The 23,078-nt window shown below is 38.6% G+C and overlaps 1 protein-coding gene across 9 annotated transcripts in view; it reads left to right on the forward strand.

The window, feature by feature from the left end:
* NRXN1 (neurexin 1) overlaps positions 1-23,078 on the forward strand; it is a 1,216,111-nt gene that overhangs the window by 331,554 nt on the left and 861,479 nt on the right. The window lies entirely within an intron of this gene.

The following is a 23,078-nucleotide window of genomic DNA, read 5'->3' on the forward strand; positions in this document are numbered from 1 at the left end:
TGAAAGTTTACAATTCAAGTTAGTCTCTCATACAAAAATATATACATACGTTGTTATGTGACCCTAGTTGCTCTCCCTATTCTGTGACAGCACACTCCTCTTTTCCACCCGATTTCCCGTGTCCATTCAACCAGCTCCTGACCCTCTCTGCCTTCTCATCTCACCTCTGGACAGGAGCTGCCCATTTAGTCTCATGTACCTACTTGGGCTAAGAAGCACACTCTGCACGAGTATCATTTTATGTCCCACAGTCCAGTCTAATCTTTGTCTGAAGAGTTGGCCTTGGGAATAGTTTTAGTTCTGGGTTGACAGACAGTCTGGGGGCCATGCTTTCTGGGGTTCCTCCAGTCTCAGTCAGACAATTAAGTCTGATCTTTTTACTAGAATTTGAGTTCTGCCCTCCACCTTTCTCTTCAGCAACTGAACCCTTAACCAGTATGCCACCAGGGTTCCTAAGGTTCAATAAAGAGCAAAACAGACATGGTTCCTGCCCTCTTTGAAATTATATTCTGTGGGAGATAAAGATACTAATGAAGTAATTCTACAAACAAGCCTATAATTGCAACCATATCAGGCAGCTAGGAAGCTAGGAAGGAGAGGAACATGATAGTCCAGGAGCCAGGGGTCTCTGCTGGAGAGATGTAGCTCTGAGACAAGTTTCCCAAAGAAGTGGCATTTGTGATAAATCAAAAGGATGAATGAGAGTGAATTAGGTACAGAGGGGAAAGAAGATGTGCCCTTTAAAGAAAAACAGTGTGCTCAAAGGTCCTGTGGTAGAAGGGAGGAGGGAGGATGCCAGGGAAAGACCACTGTAACTGGAATACAGAAAGCAAGAGGAAAGAGGTTTGAAATTAGACTGAAGCAGTGTTTTGAGCCTAGACCAACCCAGGGCTTGTAGGCGGTATTAACAAGCTTTGCTTGCCTTTATTCTAAAATAGCAAGGAGTTGCTGTTTAAGGCTTTATGCAGAGAGCTGATAGGATCAGATTTGCATTCACAGATTGGAGGGAGTTTGGAGTAAATGTGGGAGGGCCTGTTGAGAAGCTATTGCAGTAGTTTCTATAATAATGTCTTGGACTTGAGTGGTGGTAGTGATGATTGAAAGGGTTGGCAGTGCATCAGATGTGTAGATTATGGAATGAAGGAGAGAGAGGTATCAAGAATGACTCCAGAGTTTCTGCTTTGCACAACTTAATAGCTGGCTGTGCCTTTCACTGAAAACAGGAAATAGGGAGACACTCATGTTTGGGGGAAAATCAAGCATTTGGGTTTGATGTAACAGTTGAGGTACCTTGGAGTCATCCAAGAGAAGATGCTAAGGAGGCAGTTGGGTATATGGATCTGGACATGAGTAAAGATATTTGTGCTGGGAAAATGTATTTGTGAGTCATTTGGGTGTGAGTGCTAACTGAGGCACATGGGCATAGCAGAGAGAAAGAGAATGATTGAGTTATTCCAGAATTGGGTTTATTTTGTCTGAGGCAATGAAAGACAGAGGCAACAGTGTTATTAAAATGAGGGACCATGATATCTTAGTTGGATATAGGATATACTGAGCTCATATTTTATAATTATTTATTGAGATCTTAAGCTGGCATTTCCAAGATTTACAGTGTCTTGTGGAAGTGTTCAGGGTACAAGGAAAGATACTATGTGTAAGAAGCTAATCTAATGGAATCTAATGTTCTTTCTGAAAGCAGCCTGCCTTCTCTTCTCTCCCCTCCACTTCCCTCCTCTCCCTTCCCCTCTCTCCTCCCCTCTTCTTTTCTTTTCTCTCTCTCTTTCTCCCAATACTTAAATGAACAAGAATCAAGTATGTGTCTCACCTCTAAAATCTCTAAGACTGTATATTGTGTAAACTACACTCCTGTTTTTATCTCATTATATTTATTCCTCCCTTTCCTTTATTCCTGATTAACTTCTTTAAAAAAAAAGTATAGTTTTTCTTTGCTATATTATGTCCTACTTTGTAAAAAGATAGCCTATAAAAATAAATATTTTTTAATACATCAGAGCACAAATACATTAAAATATAAAATCCACAAATATTGGTTTGGTAAAATTTTATCCTAACTGTTTTACAAAGCTTTCCAGAGAGGCAAACATGTTTGGGCATCTTTCTCCTTGGAAGTTTTTATTTAAGACTGGCAATGGAATAAAGGCACAATAGTTTTGAAAAGTTTAAAATTCTGGCTTTCCATTTAAGTTTTTAAAAGTTAATAAAGGCAGTCTAAAATGACTTCACTCTAGAGGTCAAGTGGAAGTAGAATATTCTTCCAAGATTGTCTGCACTTTGAAGTTGCTTTTTGAAGACAGTGTATACACAGGCAGGTTGTAGCCAGAACTCTGTTCTTTGTGCATGGTAAACAGCAGGTCTTTCAACTAGTTATCATTTTGGCATCTGGTCATGTTGAAGTCGAGTATATCTTATTTTCTGTCCTCTGGATTTATTTGCTTGAATTAATTCAGTATTGAAATATATTATCTGCATACCTTGAAATGTGTCTGCTCTGCCATTTTAGCCAAAAGAGTGGAGAGAGGAGTTTTGTTATTTTGTATGTGTGTACGTATATGTTTAGTTTATTTTTTTCCTGGTGAGAAATATTTTAAGTTATAGGTGCACTGCCAGAAAAAGCATTTCTCTACAGCTCATTTGTTTTGTATAGACTGCCAGAGTGAATTTAGCACCTTATATGAGCAGGCAGTGGACCTTTGAGCCAGGTGCTTGTTCTCACTCCCTTTTTATGATGTTTCAAGGTTCATTAGAATTCTGTCTTTACACCTAGAAAAACAGAAAGTAATCATAAATATGGTGTTTACTGTCACAGAGAAGGGGGAAGAAGCAATAAAACAGTTAGGGCTATTGAAGTTTCATCTTAGTCATTTTATCTTGAAATGATGATGCACAGTTTTTATTCGGGATTCACATTAGCTAGAATAAATGCACTACACATCCAGCAACATTGAGGAAGGAAGGCACTACCCGGCTGCAACATTCTACGCTCTGCAGAAAAGTGCTTTTTTCTGAACTAAGAAATTTGTTTGAGAGTAAGGTATGTATGAAGAAGAACTGTGAAGAAGAGCGTGGCATCAGAATTGGAGGAAGACTGATTGACAACCTGCAATATTAAGGTGACACAACCTTGCTTGCTGAAAATGAAGAGCACTTGAAGCACTTACTGATAAAGATCAAAGACCACAGTCTTCAGTATGGATTACACCTCAACATAAAGAAAAGAAAAATCCTCACAATTGGACCAATAAGCAACATCATGATAAACAGAGAAAAGACTGAAGTTGTCAAGGATTTCATTTTACTTGGATCCACAATGAATGCCCATGGAAGCAGCAGTCATGAGATTAAACGTCTTATTGCATTGGGCAAATCTGCTGCAAAAGACCTCTTTAAAGTGTTAAAAAGCAAAGCCGTCACCTTGAGGACTAAGGTGCTCCTGGCCCAAGCCGTGGTTATTTTCAGTCGTCTCATGTGCATTCAAAAGCTGGACAGTGAATAAGCAAGACCAAAGAAAAATCGACTCATTTGAATTATGGTGTTGGTGAAGAATACTGAATATACCATAGACTGCCAGAAGAGCTAACAAATCTATCTTGAAAGAAGTAGCCAGAATGCTCCTTAGAAGCAAGGATGGAGAGACTTCGTCTCAGTTACTGTGACATGTTATCAGGAGGGACCAGTCCCTGGAGAAGGACATTATGCTTGGTAAAGTAGAGGATCATTGAAAAAGATGAGGACCCTCAATGAGATGGATTGACACTGTGGCTGCAACAGTGAGCTCAAACATGGTAACGATTGTGAGGATGGCGCAGGACTGGGCAGTGTTTCGTTCTGCTGTAGTACATAGGGTCTCTGTGAGTTGGAACCGAATAGACGGCACCAACGACAACAACAGCAGGGTCAAACTTAAAAATTTAGAGCAGGGGTAACTGAACTGTGGACCGGACAGTTCTTTCTTGTGGGGAGGACTATCCTGTGCATTGTAGCCTGCTTAGCACCATTACTGGCCTTTACCAACAGGGTGACGGTAGCACTGTCTTAGTTGTGACATCCAAAAGTGTCTTCAGATATTGCCAAATGTCCCCTGGGGAGCAGAATTGCCCCTGGATAAGAGCCACTGGTTTTGAATAGTTTAAAAATACCATTTGAATAGGTAAGATAAAAGAAACCCGACGAAAGATAAACATCTCAGAATTACACCCCACATATACATACGGATAAACATACAAAATAGAGTTCTTAGGTAGCTAGAATTTTTGTTTGTTTTTAATACATTATACCCATTGCTGTGGAGTTGATTTCAACTCATAGCGACCCTATAGGACAGAGTAGGACTGCCCCATAGGGTTTCCAAGGCTGTAATCTTTAGGGAAGCAGACTGCCACATCTTTCTCCTTTGGAGTGGCCGGTGGGTTCAAATCGCCAACCTTTCGGTTAGCAGCCAAGCTATTAACCACTGTGCCACCAGAGCCCCCAGTACATTGTACCACCAGGTAAAAACAAGAATGAAAATAGTACCTCTGTTAGGTAAATCCAACTTCTATTCTTAGATATATCTTTTTAAATCTGAAAACTGATTGCTTTTAGTTTAACCTCATCTTCAAGGGATTGGTCATTACTGAAACAGCATTCTTACCAAATATATTCTCCACAGGTAAGTAAATTTGGAAGATGACACCAATTCTCAATCCACATTAGTTTCTTTTTCCAACAATTGTTTCTGGTAGTCTGGTAAAAATAGTAAATTATGACTGTATTTACTTTTTTATTATTAAATACAATTGGATTATCTATTTAAAGAAACAAAACATTACGTGAAAATAGAATCTGCTGCAGAGCAACAATTAACTTATTCACGGCTCAGTATTGAGCATTAATCAGTTAATGATCTTCTCCCATCTCAAATGGAGCAACCATGAGGAAGGGTGTGTTTTGTTTTTCTTTCAGTTATCATAGAATATCTGTTGCCGTCAAGTCAATTCCAACTCATAGCGACCCTATGGGACAGAGTAGAACTGCCCCATAGGGTTTCCAAGGAGCGGCTGGGGGATTCCAACTGCTGACCTTTTGGTTAGCAGCCAAACTCTTAACCACTGCACCACCAGGGCTCCCTAAACATAAATTAAATAATAGAAACAAAATTTTATATCAGTCTATGATGTGGGCAATAAGAATAAGTTATTTCCCAGTTTTTACTTGTCTTGAGTTGGTTTCATTTTCATCAATGAATTTATCTCATTAAATTTGAATTTTTTCTCAGTGTTCTGATCCATTGCCTGACAACCTTACAAACTGCTAGTCCAATGAATAGTAAAAACAGATTTCAATTTGTACAAATCTTTCCCCATGGCATCATTTAAACCTCTGAAATGTTAAATGTTTATTTATTGTGTAATTAACAAAGGCTTTTTCTGCGTTACTTATTTCATTCAGTGAATGACCAGACAGTTACGGTAATAGTTCTATTCCTGGGGTAGTCTGCCATATTTTTAGTTAAGAATACCAAACTGGTTCTAGTTTTGAGGATAGTGGCCACACTGGAATTTGACTTTCCCTGGTTGATAAAATAGTAGATGAAACTTTGAATATGAATCAGAAAACAAATCACATATACTAGCAAAAAATCACTGACATCAAATTCTGTATTTTTATGCTCAGCTTTGACACTTCCCCTGGTGGCACAGTAGTTTATGTTTGGCTGCTAACCAAAAGGTCAGCAGTTTGAATCCACCAGCTGCTCCTTGGAAACCCTACAGGGCTGTTCTACCCTGTCATATAGGTCACTGTGAGTCAGAATTGACTCGACCCCAGTGGGTTTGGGGTTGACCCTTCTATTGCTTAGTTTAATTTAGAAATATTATGGTTTATAGCATAGATGGGTCCTAAAGAAGTTAAAAAAAAAAAAAAGAAGGACTTGAGAGGGTTATAGTACATGGAAGTAGTAGATAGTAACAAGGAACATAGGTTAATAAAAAAATATTTGCTGCACTCTGACATGAATAGTCTTTACTAGACTCTTTTTTCTATACTTTCTTGAGAGGAAGGTTTAAAAGAAAATTAGGGCAAACTAGTTTTACTCTATTTTCCATTAAATTGACGAGGAGTTATGACTAAAATATAGAAACAATAATATTGTAAATATATATTGTTGTTGGATGCCATCAAGTTGGTTCCAACTCATAGTGACCCCATGTGACAGAGTAACTGCCCCTTCAGGTTTCCTGACCTGTAATCTTTACAGGAGCTGATTGCCAGGTCTTTCCTGCGGAGCTGCTGGTGGGTTCAAACACCGACTTTCCAGTTAGCAGCCAAGCACTTAACCATTGTGCCGCAAACAAGTGTAAAATTTTAAAATGAAGACATGGTCTAAATAATCGATGCTTCGCTCAGTAAAAACTACAGACCACATTGGTTTGCCCCATTATTACTGTTATTCTCACGATGATTACTGTTCTCCTTTTAGCAGCTGATCGCTGACTTCAGGCCTTGTCTGAAGTGTTTCTATTCTAATAGCAATTCTAAGACTCAATTACTGGCTGAAAACATTGAGTTGGGAACAGTGCATTCCCAGAAATTTATTTTCTCTTCTTTCTTTCAGTTGACTATTTTGTTTTCTGTTTACTTTCCTTACTTTTTTTCTTTAATCAGGGAAGAAAAATACACTATTTTGCCATGTCTATATGCACATACATATAGGAATACAGGAAATGTTCATATTTTTAAATATTCATATTTCCACTCTATTATAGGTGGAGAAGGTACATGTTGTACTGCCTGCCTGAAAGATGACATAGGAGCCCATTGCTGTTGTACATATATATGTGTGATACTGACATATTTTTAAGAAAATACGAAGTACTGAAAGGTCACACCTAACTTTTATGACCCAGATAGAGGCATATATTTTAAATGAGACTCAAATTAGCCTTATCTCTGACAGTAACAGTACGTTAACCAGATGTAAAATAAAGAACTTGGCTCCTTCAGCCCAGCAGCTGAGAGAAAACAAGGCAGGCTGAGCACAAATCAGGCAACTGGACAGAGAAACCTTTAATATGTAAAGGCTCTGATTTGCATCTTTTGTTTTTGTTTTCACAAAGCTATGTATTGATTACCTATAGGTCTGCAGCTTTGACAAGGTTCTCTAATTTGGTGTGCATAAAAATCAGTCACCTGGGGAGCTTCTTTAAAATGCAGATTCTTGGGCTCAGCTCCTAGAGATAATGATAGGATAAATCAGAGCCGAGCCCAAGAACACGCATTTATAACAAGCACTTATGGTGGTGCTAAGGGCTTGGGTGGAGCCCTGGTGGCATAGTGGTTAAGAGCTTGGCTGCTAATCAAAAGGCTGGCAGTTCGAATCCACCAGTGGCTCCTTGGAAACCCTGTGGGACAGTTCTACTCTGTCCTCTTAGGTTGCTATAAGTCAGAGTCAACTTGATGGCAACGGGTTTGGTTTGGTTTTTTTAAGGGCCTGGATGGCACAAGTGGTTTGCGATCTGGTGCTAACCTAAAGGTTGGAGTTTCTAACTCATCCAACAGCTTCACAAAAGAAAGGCCTGGCAGTCTGCTTCCTAAAAAGATTACAGACAAGAAAACCCTGTGGAGCATTTCTGCTCCATAACACACGGGGTTGCCATGATTCGGAATCAACTCAGTGGCAAGAAATAACAGCAATGCAAGTTATCCCTTCACAAACCTGTTAGCCAACCCAAACCCAAACCAAACCTATTGCCGTTGAGTTGATTCCACTCATAGTGACCATATAAGACAGAGCAGAATTGCCCCATTGTCTTTCCAAGGAGCAGCTAGTGGCTTTGAACTGCTGACCTTTTGGTTAGCAGCTATGCCACCAGGGCTCCTAACCAGTTAGTCAGTTGCCGTCAATTCCGACTTATGGCAATCTCATGTGTGAGAGTAGAACTGCATTCCACAGGATTTTCAATGGCTGATTTTTTGGAAATTGATCACCAGGCCTTTCATCCAAGGCACCTCTGGGTGGACTCAAACCGCCAACCTTTCAGTTAGCAGCTGAGCTCATTAACTGTTTGCCCCACCTAAGAACTCCTATTCCTATACCGTGAGAAGCAATGCTCTAGATCATTGGTGCTTTCAGTCTTGCCAGAACCCCATTTAGGAATCCACCGTCCCCCTTCTCACTCTTCCTTTTTTTCCCTGAAAACATCTGCTCTGGCTCTGATTTTAACATCTCCATTCACCAAGATTATGTCTCTAAATTTGGAAGTTTATATAAACACATTAAAATCCCAAGCAACTTGCCTACAAAAGAATAATCAGGATACAACTGGTTTCTAACTCGAGGGTTCCTTGCCCAATTTTTGAGTAAATTCAATAAACTCTGGCTGTTTTTGAAAGTTTCTTCAGTTCTCAATCCATTTCTGCTTCATTTCACTTTCTTGTACATTTTATTTGAGATGATATATCTTTTTGTTTGGGAGGATAATTATGCATTAGTTTAATTTCATTGCTATTTCTTAAAGATCTAAATTAGCTATTGTCAGGGCTACAGCAGAGTTTGGGGAACAAGGCCAGGAATCAGATCAGAGGACTGAAGGAGGATGTGATGAGGAATTTGCCTGAGTTACAGTCAAGGACAAGCTAGAAGTCCCAGAGTGAATGCAATCACAGGAAGAGAGGTAAGGGGAATATTTGAAGGCAGTGTAGAAGAAAAACTAAAGATGTTCACAGACAACACAGTACATCACACTAGAGTACATACCGCCTGAGAGATACAGGGCGCTTCCGTTGGTTCTCCTTCTGCGGACTGCACTGGCCACCAGGCGGATAATGAGGAAGCTGGGAAAGGCCTTCAAGCAAAGACACACAGCCTGGGAAATTTCATTAAAGTTACGCTTGATGATTCTTTTTTTACACTATAATAATCTCTAGATAAATGATATTTTATTGTGACTCTAATGACTCTTGGAACCTTGGTGGTATAGTGGGTAAGAGCTTGGCTGCTAACCAAGAGGTCAGCAGTTCAAATCAACCAGCTGCTCCTTGGAAACCCTATGGGGCAGTTCTACTCTGTCCTATAGGGTCGCTATAAGTCAGAATCGACTTGATGGCAATGGGTTTTTTTCGTTGAATGACTCTTGGTTGAATCTGACAATATCGATGTCATTTCATATTGCCAGAATAACAGTAAAACCAAATACCATCCAGTTAACTCTGATTCATAGGTCTACTCTGCACTGCATAGGGATTTCAGTGGCTGATTTTCAGAAGTAGATCACCAGCCTTCCTTTTGAGGCACCCCTGGGTGGATTTGAACTGATAACCTTTCAGTTAACAGCTGAGCATGTTAACCATTTGCACCGCCCAAGTACTCCAGACTGACAATAGGAAATTTTTTTTAAAATTAGTAAAATTTAGGAATCTGCCAAAAATGATATATAAAAATCAATTTTCTCAGTTGAGTGAAAGGAACTTGTTTTCAGAGAACACGGGCAAGATCTTTTTCTTGGAGAGTTATGCTGTAAAATGTGAACAAACTTTTCTTCAGTGTCATCCTTGAGATACTGGCATGTGTTTCTATTAATAATATGTAAATGTTATGGAAATAGAACATGCTGGGTGCCTCATCTGTCTCAGAGAATGGTTGCAATATGACATAGGTAAACAGAAGAAGCGCTTTAGTCGAGAAGGTCTTTAGAAAGGATGAAATATCACTCAGCAGCAGGCTGCAGATGATGAACTTGGGCATCTCTGTCATCCAGACGGAGACATCGTATGAATGTGAGGGATCGACAGGCCCAGAGAACAGAAATTTTGAGCCTCACTTTCAAAACTAAGCTTAAGAGAATTGTGAGTATGAAGCAGACAGGCAGGCTGATGAATAGAGTTGTCAGGGAGAATGCAAAGCAAGATGTGAATTTTGGTGGTGTCAGTTAGCAACCCTTCACGTTTGCCCAAGGGATGCAGCTCTTTATGCTGATAAGAGGTGAGGCGTGCTGATGGATAAAAGAGAGGGCTGAAGACAGGTGGAGCAAATCAGAGAGGACAGCTGGGGAGCCTTGATTCATTATTCCTCCGTATCTTTTGGAATTGCCATATCACTTTCCCTTAGAAGACCATGCATACAAGCTTCCATGCAGAGGTAGGCTAGCATGCTGAGGACGGCGGGTTCTGGAGTTAGGATTCCTGGGTTCGAATCCTGGCTCTATGATTGTGATACTCTCCTCAATTGTTTTAAACTTGCACATTGTTAAACTCTGTATTTTTAGTTCTCATCTGTGAAATGGGAATGATCATTTTACCCAAATTACAATGTTGTGTGGACCAAATGAGATAAACCTTGTAAAATGGGTAGCACATTGAGTGGCACAATGAACTCCCCAAATAAACATTAGCTGTATGTGTCGGAATCGACTCGACGGCATACAACAGCAGCAACATTGTGCTTAATTTCTCAACTTAGATTTGAGTTACAGAGATCTTCGAGTTCTCAGAGAATTTATAACGAAAGGGGAGAGATCATACTAATAAAGACATACTCAAAAGAATACAATTTAAATAAATTATTTGAGGGGAAACAAGTTGGAAATTATAGATCAGAGAGATCCTAACAGTCTATCCAGTTGGAAAATGTATCATCAGATTAGCAGTGGAAGAATGTTATTTTATAGATGTAGGGAAAAAAAAAAAAGAAAAGGTTTCACAGTAGCATGTAAGACCCTTCTGAACATGATGGATAATAATCATGTCCAGCGCAGACTCTCCCCAGAGTGTGTGCTCAACAAATTATCAACCATGCACTCAAATGTCTTTGGGTCAGAGCAAAGAATTACATAAATATGCTAGCTCTATAATCATGAAGTTAGTTTTCTGAAAGCATGCTAGTCCTCATTTTAATGAAACACCAGTCCTTCAGTTGATAAGTGGAAGTTGTATTACTGGAGCCAGGACTGCAGTAGGTAATTGGTGTTGCGGTCCAGAGCAATGTTGGAAGTGCCCAGCTGATGTTTTGCTTTATGGTGTCCATATTTAGCAGGCAGTTACTGTCTTACCCTTTTAGATACTAGATGACAGCCGATGTTTCCAAGAACTGATATATCCAACAAGGGCATTCACTGACAGGAAAAGAGATTCAAACAAAAAAGGTATATTAAGATACATTGATCCCAAACACTATTTCAAGAAAAATGGAAGAAAAAAAAAAAAAAAGCCACGATTTTGTTTACATAAACATGCACACAATACTGATGGTTTTCTGAGTCCTAAGGAGTGAGCATTGTAACATATTCACGGTGCAGTTCAAACTCAAAACGCTGGTCTTTTAATTTTTGTGATCCCCAGAAATAGACTATCCAACACATAAAGAATATGGTTACCTTACTATTAGTTGACCTCTGAGGATACGTGGAAATGCAAACAAGACTAGGACTTGGTTTCCAGAAAAGTCTTTTGTAACCAAATCTTCAGGCTCTTTCTTAGTAGTCAAAGGAGTTATGTGTATATGGCAAGGTGGAGAAGCCTTTATCGCAAGCGTGAAAATCGGATCTGCTGTGTATGGTTGTATGGTGCACAGTGTCACCACAACTCACGGGTACTGTTTGCATCATAGACATTGCTGATCTGTATGCTTCTTACAGCAGTTTATGAGAAATAACAGTACAGAATCTGGTTCCGACACAAAGAGTAATGTTATGACAATTTTCCAACAGATGGAAATAATGGGTCTTAAAAAAAGGTAGCTTTTTCTTAACTTGTGAAAAGAAACCTTATGGGTTTGCAATAACCCTGACGGTAATTCAGAGATTTGTCAATGGGATGAGCGCTTCAGGTCATTTCAACATTGTCCCTTTCTGCCTTTTTTTCTATTCAAAGTCCCTTTCTCTTCTCCTGATTCATAGAATACTAGCTTTATTAACTCTGACAGTGGAACAACTGTTTTCTTCTCCTGCATTGCCTTGGTAATAGACTTAATTAAAAATATAAATCTTATGAGTAAATTGAAATCCTTAGATAACTTTATAAATGCATTCATTGTTTCATTATGTTAATCAATATTTTTACTCTTGTATTTAAAAATCACTATGTAGGTGTTAGTTTTTAAGATTTATTTTCTTTAAATAAAGAGTGATTTATCTTTTGGGGATCAGTATGATCAATTTTTGATGTAGGGTCCTTGGCAAAAAAAAAAAAAGTTATTTTTAGCTATAGGAAAAAGTGTGTGTGTGTGTGTGTGTGATGATGATGATGATACATATTATTACTGCTGGTACCACAGTAGGAGTTGGGTTCCAAGTTTTGTAAATGAAGCATTTATTGAAGGCCAACTATGGCCCAGGCATTGGTTTTTCAGCATTAACACACTGACTCTGTCTTCAAAAAGTGTATACTTTGTGATCAGAATCTTGCTTACAATAAAATATGTGTTGTTTAATATGTGACTTCATGAGTAGTAGTTATGTTTAGAAAAATATTTTTAATGCAATTCAATAAGGAATTATTTCTCTTTAGGCATAAGGGCTTTTGGTAAAAGATTTATTTTCAAACATACTTGGTAGTTGTTGGTTCATAGGTTTAAAAAAAAAAAATATGTTGGCACAGAGGAGCCAACATGGTGCTAGAGACAGAAGCACCACGCCATCCCTCCACAGCAAAGACCCAAAAAAGTAAGTAAAACAGAGACAAATGTCAATCCTGGAACCCTAAGCATCAAATGAAGAGATAAAGAACTCAGCCAAGCACTGAACGGAATAAGAAACTGACAGAGAACAGAGAGCAAGGAGAGTTACGAGCGGAGGTCCCCTATGAGCTAATGCAGTACGGATCCACTGTTTGGACTCCTGTCAGAGACTGATGGATAGGGAATATGGGAAAGCAGATTCACGGAGCTCCTAGCAGGAGACAGAGCACTTATAACCAGTGAGACATGCTTCCCCACCCGCTACCCTGCCTCCCCCTGCTTGATATTTACTGCTTCTTGGCTGGCCGATCTGCGTCTTCCCAACGGGTCAATACCCAGCTTCCCAAATGGCCAATTTGCTGCTTCCCAGAGAGACAGTCCAGGACTTCCCAGCGGGCTGATTCCCTGCTTTATGGTGAGCTGATTCCCAGCCTCCTGGCGGGCCTATATATCGCTTCCCAGTGGGCCACGACTGTGGCATGGGAGGCGCCAGTTCCATCCTTTGTGGATTTGCCCCGCTGACACTGGCTGGCTTCTTCACTGCCATTTCTTTGGTGTTGGTGTTGCATTTTTCAGCCTCTTTTGGTTTTTTCCCTGCCACTCACCTCCTCCCCATCATTTCTCTCAAACACCTGACTCCATTTGCCATCTTTGCTTCTTCTTGACAGGCTGTGAAGCACTGCTCAGCAGGGGAACTGCTTTCCTGGTCCACGTGGTCTTGTTACTGGGATCACAGGGGGCTTTTTTCCTTTCTTTTTCTTTTTTTGTTTCTCTTTCTTTTTTCCTGTTTATTTGTCTTCATTTCTTGGTTTCACATCTCTTTCTACTTACCTTCTTTTCCTGTCTCCTGAATACCTGGCACTGTGTATCATCTCCACCCCTTCTAGCCAGGCTGTACTGCATGGCTTGGGTGCCACTTCTCTGGTCTGTGCAGCAGCACCAGTGGGATCCCTGGGGGCATTTTTAAAATTTATTTATTTAGTTTTTATTTTTATTTTTTTTCTTTTTGTTTTTCTTTATTTCTTGGTTTCTTGTCTCTCCACTCCAATGACAAGCTCCCTCAGCACTTTTTTTTTCTCCTGTTTCTCTCCCCCCGCTTCTTTTCCTTACCCAACCTAGCTCCACATATCACAACCTCCGCCTCCCCCTCCCTCCTGCCTATCTGCACCATGTGCTGAACATTGCACTCCTGAGCAGCACAGGCACGACCTACTGGAACCTGCCATGCATTGACCACCAGTTCACCTAGTCGGCCCCCGTATGAGCCACAAACAACCCATCCCAGCCCCTTCTCTTCAGCCAGACCTGCCCCACTGCACCATAGCTAAGTGACTGGCCCTTCCCATTGGACAAGAAGGTGAAAATTTTCAGTCTACAGACAAGTAAACAGCAAAGTACACACAGCCCGCCTGCACAGACATAACAAATAAAACAAAAAAGCAGGATGAAACAAATACATCTACAATCAATAAATGAAGAAAATACTGAATGTCCCGAAGACAGCAGACAATATCAACACATATAAAAAAACAGGACAGGATGGTTCCAGTAGGCGTCCAAAATAAAACACCAGATGACCTTCCAGTAGAAGACAAGGCACTAGAACTACCTGATAGGGAATTCAAATCTCTAATATTTAGAGCTATGCAAGAGATGATGCAAAAAGCAGACAAAAGTGAGGGAAAAATAGACAAATTCTCAGAAAAGGCAGACAAATTCATGGAAAATACAGACAAAAAGGAAGAATTCAGGAAAATAATACAGTAACAAAATGCAAAAAATTCACAACTAGAATTTTTACAAAAAATACAATTAGAAATCCAAAAGATAAACAACAAGATTTCAGAAATGGACAGTGTCACAGAAGAGCTGAGAAACAAGTTTGAAGCAATGGAAGACAGGATCAGTGACATTGAAGACCAACACTTGGATACAGCTTTGTTTGAGGAAAAACCAGAAAAAAGAACAAAGGAAAATGAAGAAACCCTGAGTATTATGTGGGATAGTCACAAAAACTTGTGAGTGATCGGAGTTCCAGAACGGGGTGAAAACTGAAAACACAGAAAGGATCATTGAAGAATTGCTGACAGAGAACTTCCCTAATATCATGAAAGCTGAAAAGCTGACCATCCAAGAAGCTCAATGAACCCCATATGGGATAGACCCCAAAAGAAAATCACCAAGGCATAACATAATCATGCTCGCTAAAACCAAAGACAAAGAAAGAATCCTGAGAGCAGCTCTAGGAAAAAAAAAGTCACAGAGAGAGCGGAAACAATAAGACTAAGCTCTGATTACTTGGCAGAAACTATGCAGGCAAGAAGGCAATGGGATGACGTATATAAAACTTAAACGAAAAAAATTGCCAACCAAGAGTAATATATCCTGCAAAACTCTCGTTCAAATATGATGGTGAAATTAGGACATTTCCAGATAAACAGAAATTAAAGGAATATGTAAAAACCAAACCAAACTTACGAGAATAATTAGAGGGAGTCCTCTGGTTTGAGAACAACCAACATCAGACAACAACCTGAATCTAGGACACAAGATTGCAACAGCCAGATACCAACCTAGGAAATGAACTATCAAGGACTATTCAAAACCAAAAGATTTACAACAGGGAAACAGGTTAATCTGCAAATGACAACAAGATCAGAATAATAAAAGAAGGAATTAATGGTGTAGGTATAAAACTTTCCAGTGGAGAGGAAGACAAATTGAAACCGAGTAATAATCGACTGGTTCAAACTTAGGAAGATAAGGGTAAATTTCAAGGTAACCACAAAGAAAGGTAACAAATCTACTCATCAAAATAAAAAAAAAAAAACATAAAGTCTCAGTAAACATAAAATCTACAAAATCAAAAGAAATGAAAAACATCCACAAACAAAAGGAATTCAGCACAGGAGAGTAAGAGAAACAAAGAAAACGTCAGCACCACAAAAAAAAAAAGCACTACAAAATGACAACAATAAACTCACACCTATCAATGATTACACTTAATGTAAATGGCCTAAATGCACCCATAAAGAGATGGAGAGTGACAGAATGGATTAAAAAAAAAAAAAAAAAGGATCCATCAATATGCTGTCTACAAGAGACACACCTTAGAAACAAAGACATAAATTTATTAAAAATCAAAGGATGGAAAAAACATATCAAGAAAACAGCCACCAAAAAAGAGCAAGAGTGGCAATACTAATCTCAGATGAAATAGACTTTAAAACAGAATCCACCATAAAAGACAAAGAAGGGCACTATACCATGATTAAAGGGAATATCCAGCATGAAGACATAACCATAATAAATAGCTACACACCCAATGACAGGGCTCCAAAATTCATAAAACAAACTTTAACATCACTGAAAAGAGAAATTGACAGTTCCACTATAATAGTAGGAGACTTCAACACACCACTGTCAATAAAGTACAGAACATCTAGACAGAAACTCAACAAAGATACAGAAAATCTAAAAGCCACAATAAGCCAACTTGAACACACAGACATGTATAGAACACTCCACTCAATAGCTGCAAAGTACACATTCTTTTCCAGTGCACATGGAACATTCTCCAGAATAGAACACATCTTAGGCCACAAAGCAACCCTCAAGAAAATCCAAAACTTTGAGATAATACAAAGTATCTTCTCTGATCACAATGCCATCAAAGTAGAAATTAACAACAGGAAAAGCAAGGAAAAACAAAATTACATGGAAACTAAATAGCACCCTGCTTAAAAACCACTGGATAATAGAAGAAATCAAAGATGGAATAAAAAAATTACTAGAATCGAATGAGAATGAAAACGCATCATACTAAAACATTTGGGACACAGGAACGGCTGTGATCAGAGGTCTATTTATAGCAATAGACGCACACATCAAAAAAGAAGAAAAGGACAAAATCAAAACATTAACTACACAACTCAAACAAATCGAAATAGAACAGCAAAAAAAGCCCACAGCCACCGGAAGAAAGGAAATAATAAAGATCAGAGCAGAAATAAATGAAATAGAGAACAGAAAAACAATAGAATCAACAAAACCAAAAGTTTGTTCTTTGAAAGGATCAAAAAAATTGACAAACCGCTGGCCAAACTGACAAAAGAAAAAACAGGAGAGTACGCAAATAACCCAAATAAGAAATGAAATGGAGGACATTACAACAGACCTGACTGAAATAAAAGGGATCATAACAGAATATTATGAAAAACTATACTCCAACAAATTTGAAAATCTAGAGGAAATGGACAAATTTCTAGAAACCCACTACCTACCCAAAGTTTCACAAATTGATGTTGAAAAACTGAACAAACCCATAACAAGAGATTGAAAAAGTAATTAAAAAAATCCCAACAAAAAAAGCCCTGGCCCAGATGGCTTCACTGGAGAATTCTACCAAACATTCAGAGAAGAGCTTACACCAGTACTACTCAAACTATTTCAGAACAAAGAAAAGTAAGCGACACTTCTGAATTCATTCCATGAAGCCAGCATAACCCTGATACCAAAACCAGGCAAAGATGCCACAAAAAAAGAAAATTACAGACCAATATTTCTCATGAATATTGATGCAAAAATTCTCAACAAAATTCTAGCCAATAGAATGCAGCATTATATCAAAAAAATAATACACCACGACCAAGTAGGATTCATACCAGTTATGCAGGGATGGTTCAACATTAGAAAATCAATCAACGTAATCCACCACATGAATAAAATAAAAGAATCACATGATCATCTCAATCAACGCAAAAAGGCATTCGACAAGGCCCAACACGTATTCCTGATAAAAACTCTCAATAAAATAGTGATAGAAGGGAAATTCCTCAACATAATAAAGGGCATGTATACAAAACCAACAGCCAACATCGTTCTCAATGGAGAGAAGCTGAAAACATTCCCCTTGAGAACACGAACTAGACAAGGATGTCCTTTATCACCACTCCTATTTAACCTTGTGCTGGAAGTCCTAGCTAGAGCAATAACGCAAGAAAAAGAAATAAAGGGCATCGAAATTGGTAATGAAGAAGTAAAACTGTCCCTTTCTGCAGATGATATGATACTATACATAGAAAACCCAGAAGACTCCATGAGAAAACTACTGGAACTAATAAAAAAATTCAGCAGAGTAGCAGGATACAAGATAAACATAGAAAAATCAGTTGAATTCCTATACACCAACAAAGAGAACAAAGAAAAGGAAATCAGGAAAACAATACCATTTATGATAAACCCTAAAAAAATAGAATACTTAGGACTAAATCTAACCAGGGATATAAAAGACCTATACAAAGAAAACTACAAAACACTACTGCAAGAAACCAAAAGAGGTCTGCATAAATGGAAAAAAACACCATGCTCATGGATAGGTAGACTCAACACTGTGAAAACGGCAATTCTATCCAAAGCAATCTACAAAAACAATGTAATCCAGATACCAGCAACATTCTTTAAAGAGGTGGAAAAACAATCATTAATTTCATATGGAAAGGGAAGAGGCCCTGGATAAGAACAGCATTATTGAAGAAGAAGCATAAAGTAGGATGACACAGCTGCAGTAGTCAAAACAGCCTGGTACTGGTACAACGACAGATACATTGACCAATGGAACTCCATCCACCTATGGTCACCTGATCTTTTACAAAGGCCCAAAGTCCATCAAATGGGGAAAGACAGTCTTTTTAACAAATGATGCTGGCAAAACTGGATGTCCATCTGCTAAAAAATGAAACAGGATCCATACCTTACACCTTACACAAATACTAATTCAAAATGGATCAAAGACCCAAATATAAAACCAAAAACTATGAAGATTTTAGAAGAAAAAATAGAATCAACACTAGAGACCCTAATACACTGCATTAACAGGATACAAACCATAACTAACAACATACAAACTCCAGAAGATAAGCTAGATAACTGAGATCTACTAAAAATTAAACACTTATGCTCATCAAAAGACTTCACCAGAAGAGGGAAAAGAGAACCTACAGACTGGGGAAAATTTTTTGGCTATTAGAAATCTGACAAAGGTCTAATCTCTAAAATCTACAGGAAAATCCAACACCTCTACAACAAAAAGACAAATCATACAATAAAAAAACTGGCAAAGGAAATGAACAGACATTTCACCAAAGAAGACATTCAAGCGACCAGCAGACACATAAGGACAGTCGTGATCACTAGCCATTAGAGAAATGCAAATCAAAACCACAATGAGATACCATCTCACCCTGGCATTACTGGCGTGAATCAAAAAAATAGAAAATAACAAATGTTGGAGAGGCTTCGAGGAGATTGGAACTCTTATGCACTGCTGGTGGTAATGCAAAATGATAACAACCATTTTGGAAAACGATATGGCCCTTCCTTAGAAAGCTAGAAAGAGAAATACCATATGATCCAGCAATCCCACTCCTAGGAATACATCCTAGAGAAATAAGAGCCATCACACGAATAGACATATGCACACACATGTTCATTGTAGCATTGTTCACAATAGCAAAAAGATGGAAACAACCTAGATGCCCATCAACAGATGAATGGGTAAACAAACTTTGGTACATACACACAATGGAGTATTATGCAACCATAAAGAACAATGATGAATCTGCGAAGCATTATCCTGAGTGAAATAAGTCAGTCACAAAAGGACAAATATTATATGAGACCACTACTATAAAAACTCATGAAAAGGTTTACACACAAAAGAAAACAGTCTTGAATGGTTACGAGGGAGGGGAGGGGTGGGGAGGGAAAAATTCTAAGTAGACAATACATAGGTGGTAACTTTGGTGAAGGTAGGTAGTACACAATACAGGGGAAGCCAGCACCATTTGTTTAGGGTAAGGTCATGGATGCTGCATGGACAAATCCAAGCTCCCTTAGGGACTGAATTACTGGGCTGAGGGCTGTGGGGCCATGGTATCAGGCAACATCTAGCTCAACTGGCATAACATAGTTTATAAAGAAAATGTTCTACATTCTACTTTGGTAAGTAGCGTCTGGGGTCTTAAAAGCCTGTAAGCAGCCATATAAGATACTCCACTGGTCTCATCCCTTCAAGAGCAAGGGAAAATAAAGAACATTAAAGACACAAGGGAAAGATTAGCCCAAAGGACTAATAGACCACAACTACTATGGCCTTGACCAGACTGAGTCCAGTACAACTAGATGGTGCCTGGCTACCACCACTGACTGCTCTGACAGGGATCACAATAGAGAGTCCCAGACAGAACCAGAGAAAAATGTAGAACAAAATTCTAACTCAAAAAAAGACCAGACTTACTGGCCTGACAGAGACTGGAGAAACCCAGAGAATATGGCTCCCAGACACCCTTTTAGCTCAGTAATGAAGTCACTCCGGAGGTTCACCTTTTAACCAAAGATTAGACAGACCCATAGGACAAAACAAGACTAAAGGGGCACACCATCCCACGGGCAAGGAGTAGAAGGCAGGAGAGGACAGGAAAGCTGGCAATGGGATCCCAAGGTTGAGAAGGGAGCGTGTTCACATGCTGTGGGGTTGTTAACCAAAGTCATAAAACAATATGTGTACTAACTGTTGAATGAGAAGCTAGTTTGTTCTGTAAAGCTTCATCTAAAGTACAATTTAAAAAAATAAAAATATTTTAAAAAATGAGTTTAAAAAAGCTTAGCATATTTCTTATCAATTTAAATCCTCTTTCTTGGCTCTTTGTAGGGATGCTATAACTTGTTTTTAAATTGGGCAAATGATATTCATGACTGTGATATACATTGATTAAGATTTAGTCCTACTTGTTTATTTTTCTTTAAGTACAAGATCAAAGTGACTTATTTAGAAGTGATAGAATTTATACTGGATAATTTATCACTCCTATTTCAATTAAGAATTTGAAATGGCTACATTGGAGTCTTGTTGAAATCATGAGTCAATGGGAACATTTGTTTTTTGGCAAAAGAAGTAACATGATGGCAGGTATAATTCTAGGTGGTTTACATCATTACCTAGTATACCTGTCCTTTACTGTGTAGTGTTTGGCAACTTATTTTGCCTTTTTGTGACTCAGTTTTCCCAACTATAAAATGGGGATAATAATATCAAAAAATTGATCCCACTGGCGTTGAGTTGATTCTGACTCATAGTGACCCTGTAGGACAGAGTAGAACTGCGCCTTAGGGTTTCCTGTAATATTTATGGAATCAGGCTGCCACATCTTTCTCCCAAAGAGTGGCTGGTGGGTTCGAACCACTGACTTTTATTTAATATCTGAGTGCATAACCACCGCGCCATCAGCGCTCCTTTACTAAGAGGATTAAGTAAGTTAACTGATGTAGCACACTTGGAAAAGTAGAATGTAGTAAATAATGAAGAAATGTTACCTATTGTTAATTTTTTCATTTACTCTTCGCAAAAACCTTATGATAAGGTGTTATAATGATTCCCATTTCACAGATGAGGACACAAGGCTCAGAGAGATTAATGTCTGCATTATCTATTTCTAAGAAGTGTTTGAAGATTAAACAATTCAAAGCATATCAAAGCACTTTGGAAAACATGAATCATAGTACAAATAAATGGAGTTAAGGGATTATTTGTTCTAAAGAGAACAAAGGATAATCACATTAAAAGGTACTTGTTGGCTACACATGCAGTGAAGGGTAAAAGAAGTGATTTCAGCATATGAACTGTATTTTATGAGGAATACGATGCTCTCTGACTCCAGAATCACAAACTGTGCTCAAGGCACCCCAAAGCAAACCTTCTATGGGACTGATAGTAAAAGCTCTTTAATATGACATTGGTTTATTCAAATCATAAGCATTTAGAAACAAATGCCATTTTGCACCCAACTCCATGCTCTGTTGTTGTTTAATGAAAATACCAAATAATCCAAACCTTATTAATTCAAAGTTTATTTTTAGAATATTATCTTTAATATTAATAAGGTTTGCCTATATCTATATTTCCATTTCATCTTGAGATTTCTTTTTATGTTCCCTATTCTGTAAGGAAAGCTTTAAAATAAAAAATGAAGAGTAGCAAAAAGATCCACATTCTGTGCAGTTCATTTTTGGACTAATATATAATTTTTTTGCTTATTTTACTTAATAGAATAACCTCAGGTTAGCTGTTGTAGAAAAGTGTATTTTCTATGTGTACCATCTAACTGATTATGTTTCTTAAAAATGCTTTTGCCCCTTCCACTGGAAAAATTACCCAGTTAACACCGTGATAATAGTAGTGATTTTCAGAAAAATTTGTGGATTCATTTCTGTGTAATTTGTTCTCTGTTTCTGACAACCTTCACAATGGCTGTAATCAATGTGGTGATTTTTCCCGTGATCTTTACCCAGAGCTGCCCCTCACTGCTTCACTTACGTGTTTTTAAGTACAGTAATACCTTTCTCAGTTTCCTGTTGATTGCAATTAGTCAGTTTTTTTTTTAAGTTGTTGAGAACTTTCCACTTATAAACACTATAAACATGAGTCAAAACATATTTTTCTGTCAGCAGGAAACACAGAATTACAGAATTTTATCACTTAAATAGATGTTAGAGAACATCTGCTCTTGTCAACCATAACATTTAACAGATAAAAAACAGGCTTTGAGAGGTTAAATGACAAGGCCAAGGTCACATGAGATTGCATTAAAAACCAGACCATTTCATTCTCTCTCCATTGACTTATAATTCACACATAAAGTGAGTTAAATCTAAGTGTGCGGGAGATGGCCCAAGATGTTGGCTTAGTCAGCCACACCATGCTGTCCCCTTATAGCAAAGACCCGAGAAATCAGATGAAACAGATATGGATGACAATCCTGAAATCCTGAGCATCAAAACAAAGGATGAAGAATTAGATTGAACACCAACTGGGAGGAGAAACTGAAAAAAAAAAAAAAAACAAACCAGGAAATAAGGAGAGTTATGTATCGGTGGTGCCCTATCAGCCAGCCTGCCCAGCACAGCTTGGATGTCTTGAGACAAAGTGAGCAGTGACCTTGGGTGAGGAGCACAGGAAGGCAATCTCATGGAATTTCCACTAGGAGACAGAGAAACTATGTAGACATACCAGGAGTGAAGCAAGCTGAGCAGGACATGAATCATATCTGAGAAGGGAAAGTACAGGAAGGCAGGTGAGAGTTTCAGGGATCCTGGTGGCCACAGAGAAGGGAGGGAGTCAGAAACCAGAGACAGGACCACTCACCAATGGCAGTCCCTAACCATTAGGGTGGATGGTGCATGTGGAGTAGAAGATCCATAGAGTATCAACACAAGTTCCCCCACCTGACTGGATTCCAGGCAACCACCCAATCCTCACATTTGGTTGATATTTTGAAAAACAAAATATCACTTAAAAAGGGGAACCAATAAGACTAAGCACTGATTTCTCATAAGAAATCACGCAGGCAAG

Source organism: Trichechus manatus, unplaced genomic scaffold, assembly GCF_000243295.1.
Source record: "Trichechus manatus latirostris isolate Lorelei unplaced genomic scaffold, TriManLat1.0 scaffold00005, whole genome shotgun sequence".
NCBI lineage: Eukaryota > Metazoa > Chordata > Mammalia > Sirenia > Trichechidae > Trichechus > Trichechus manatus.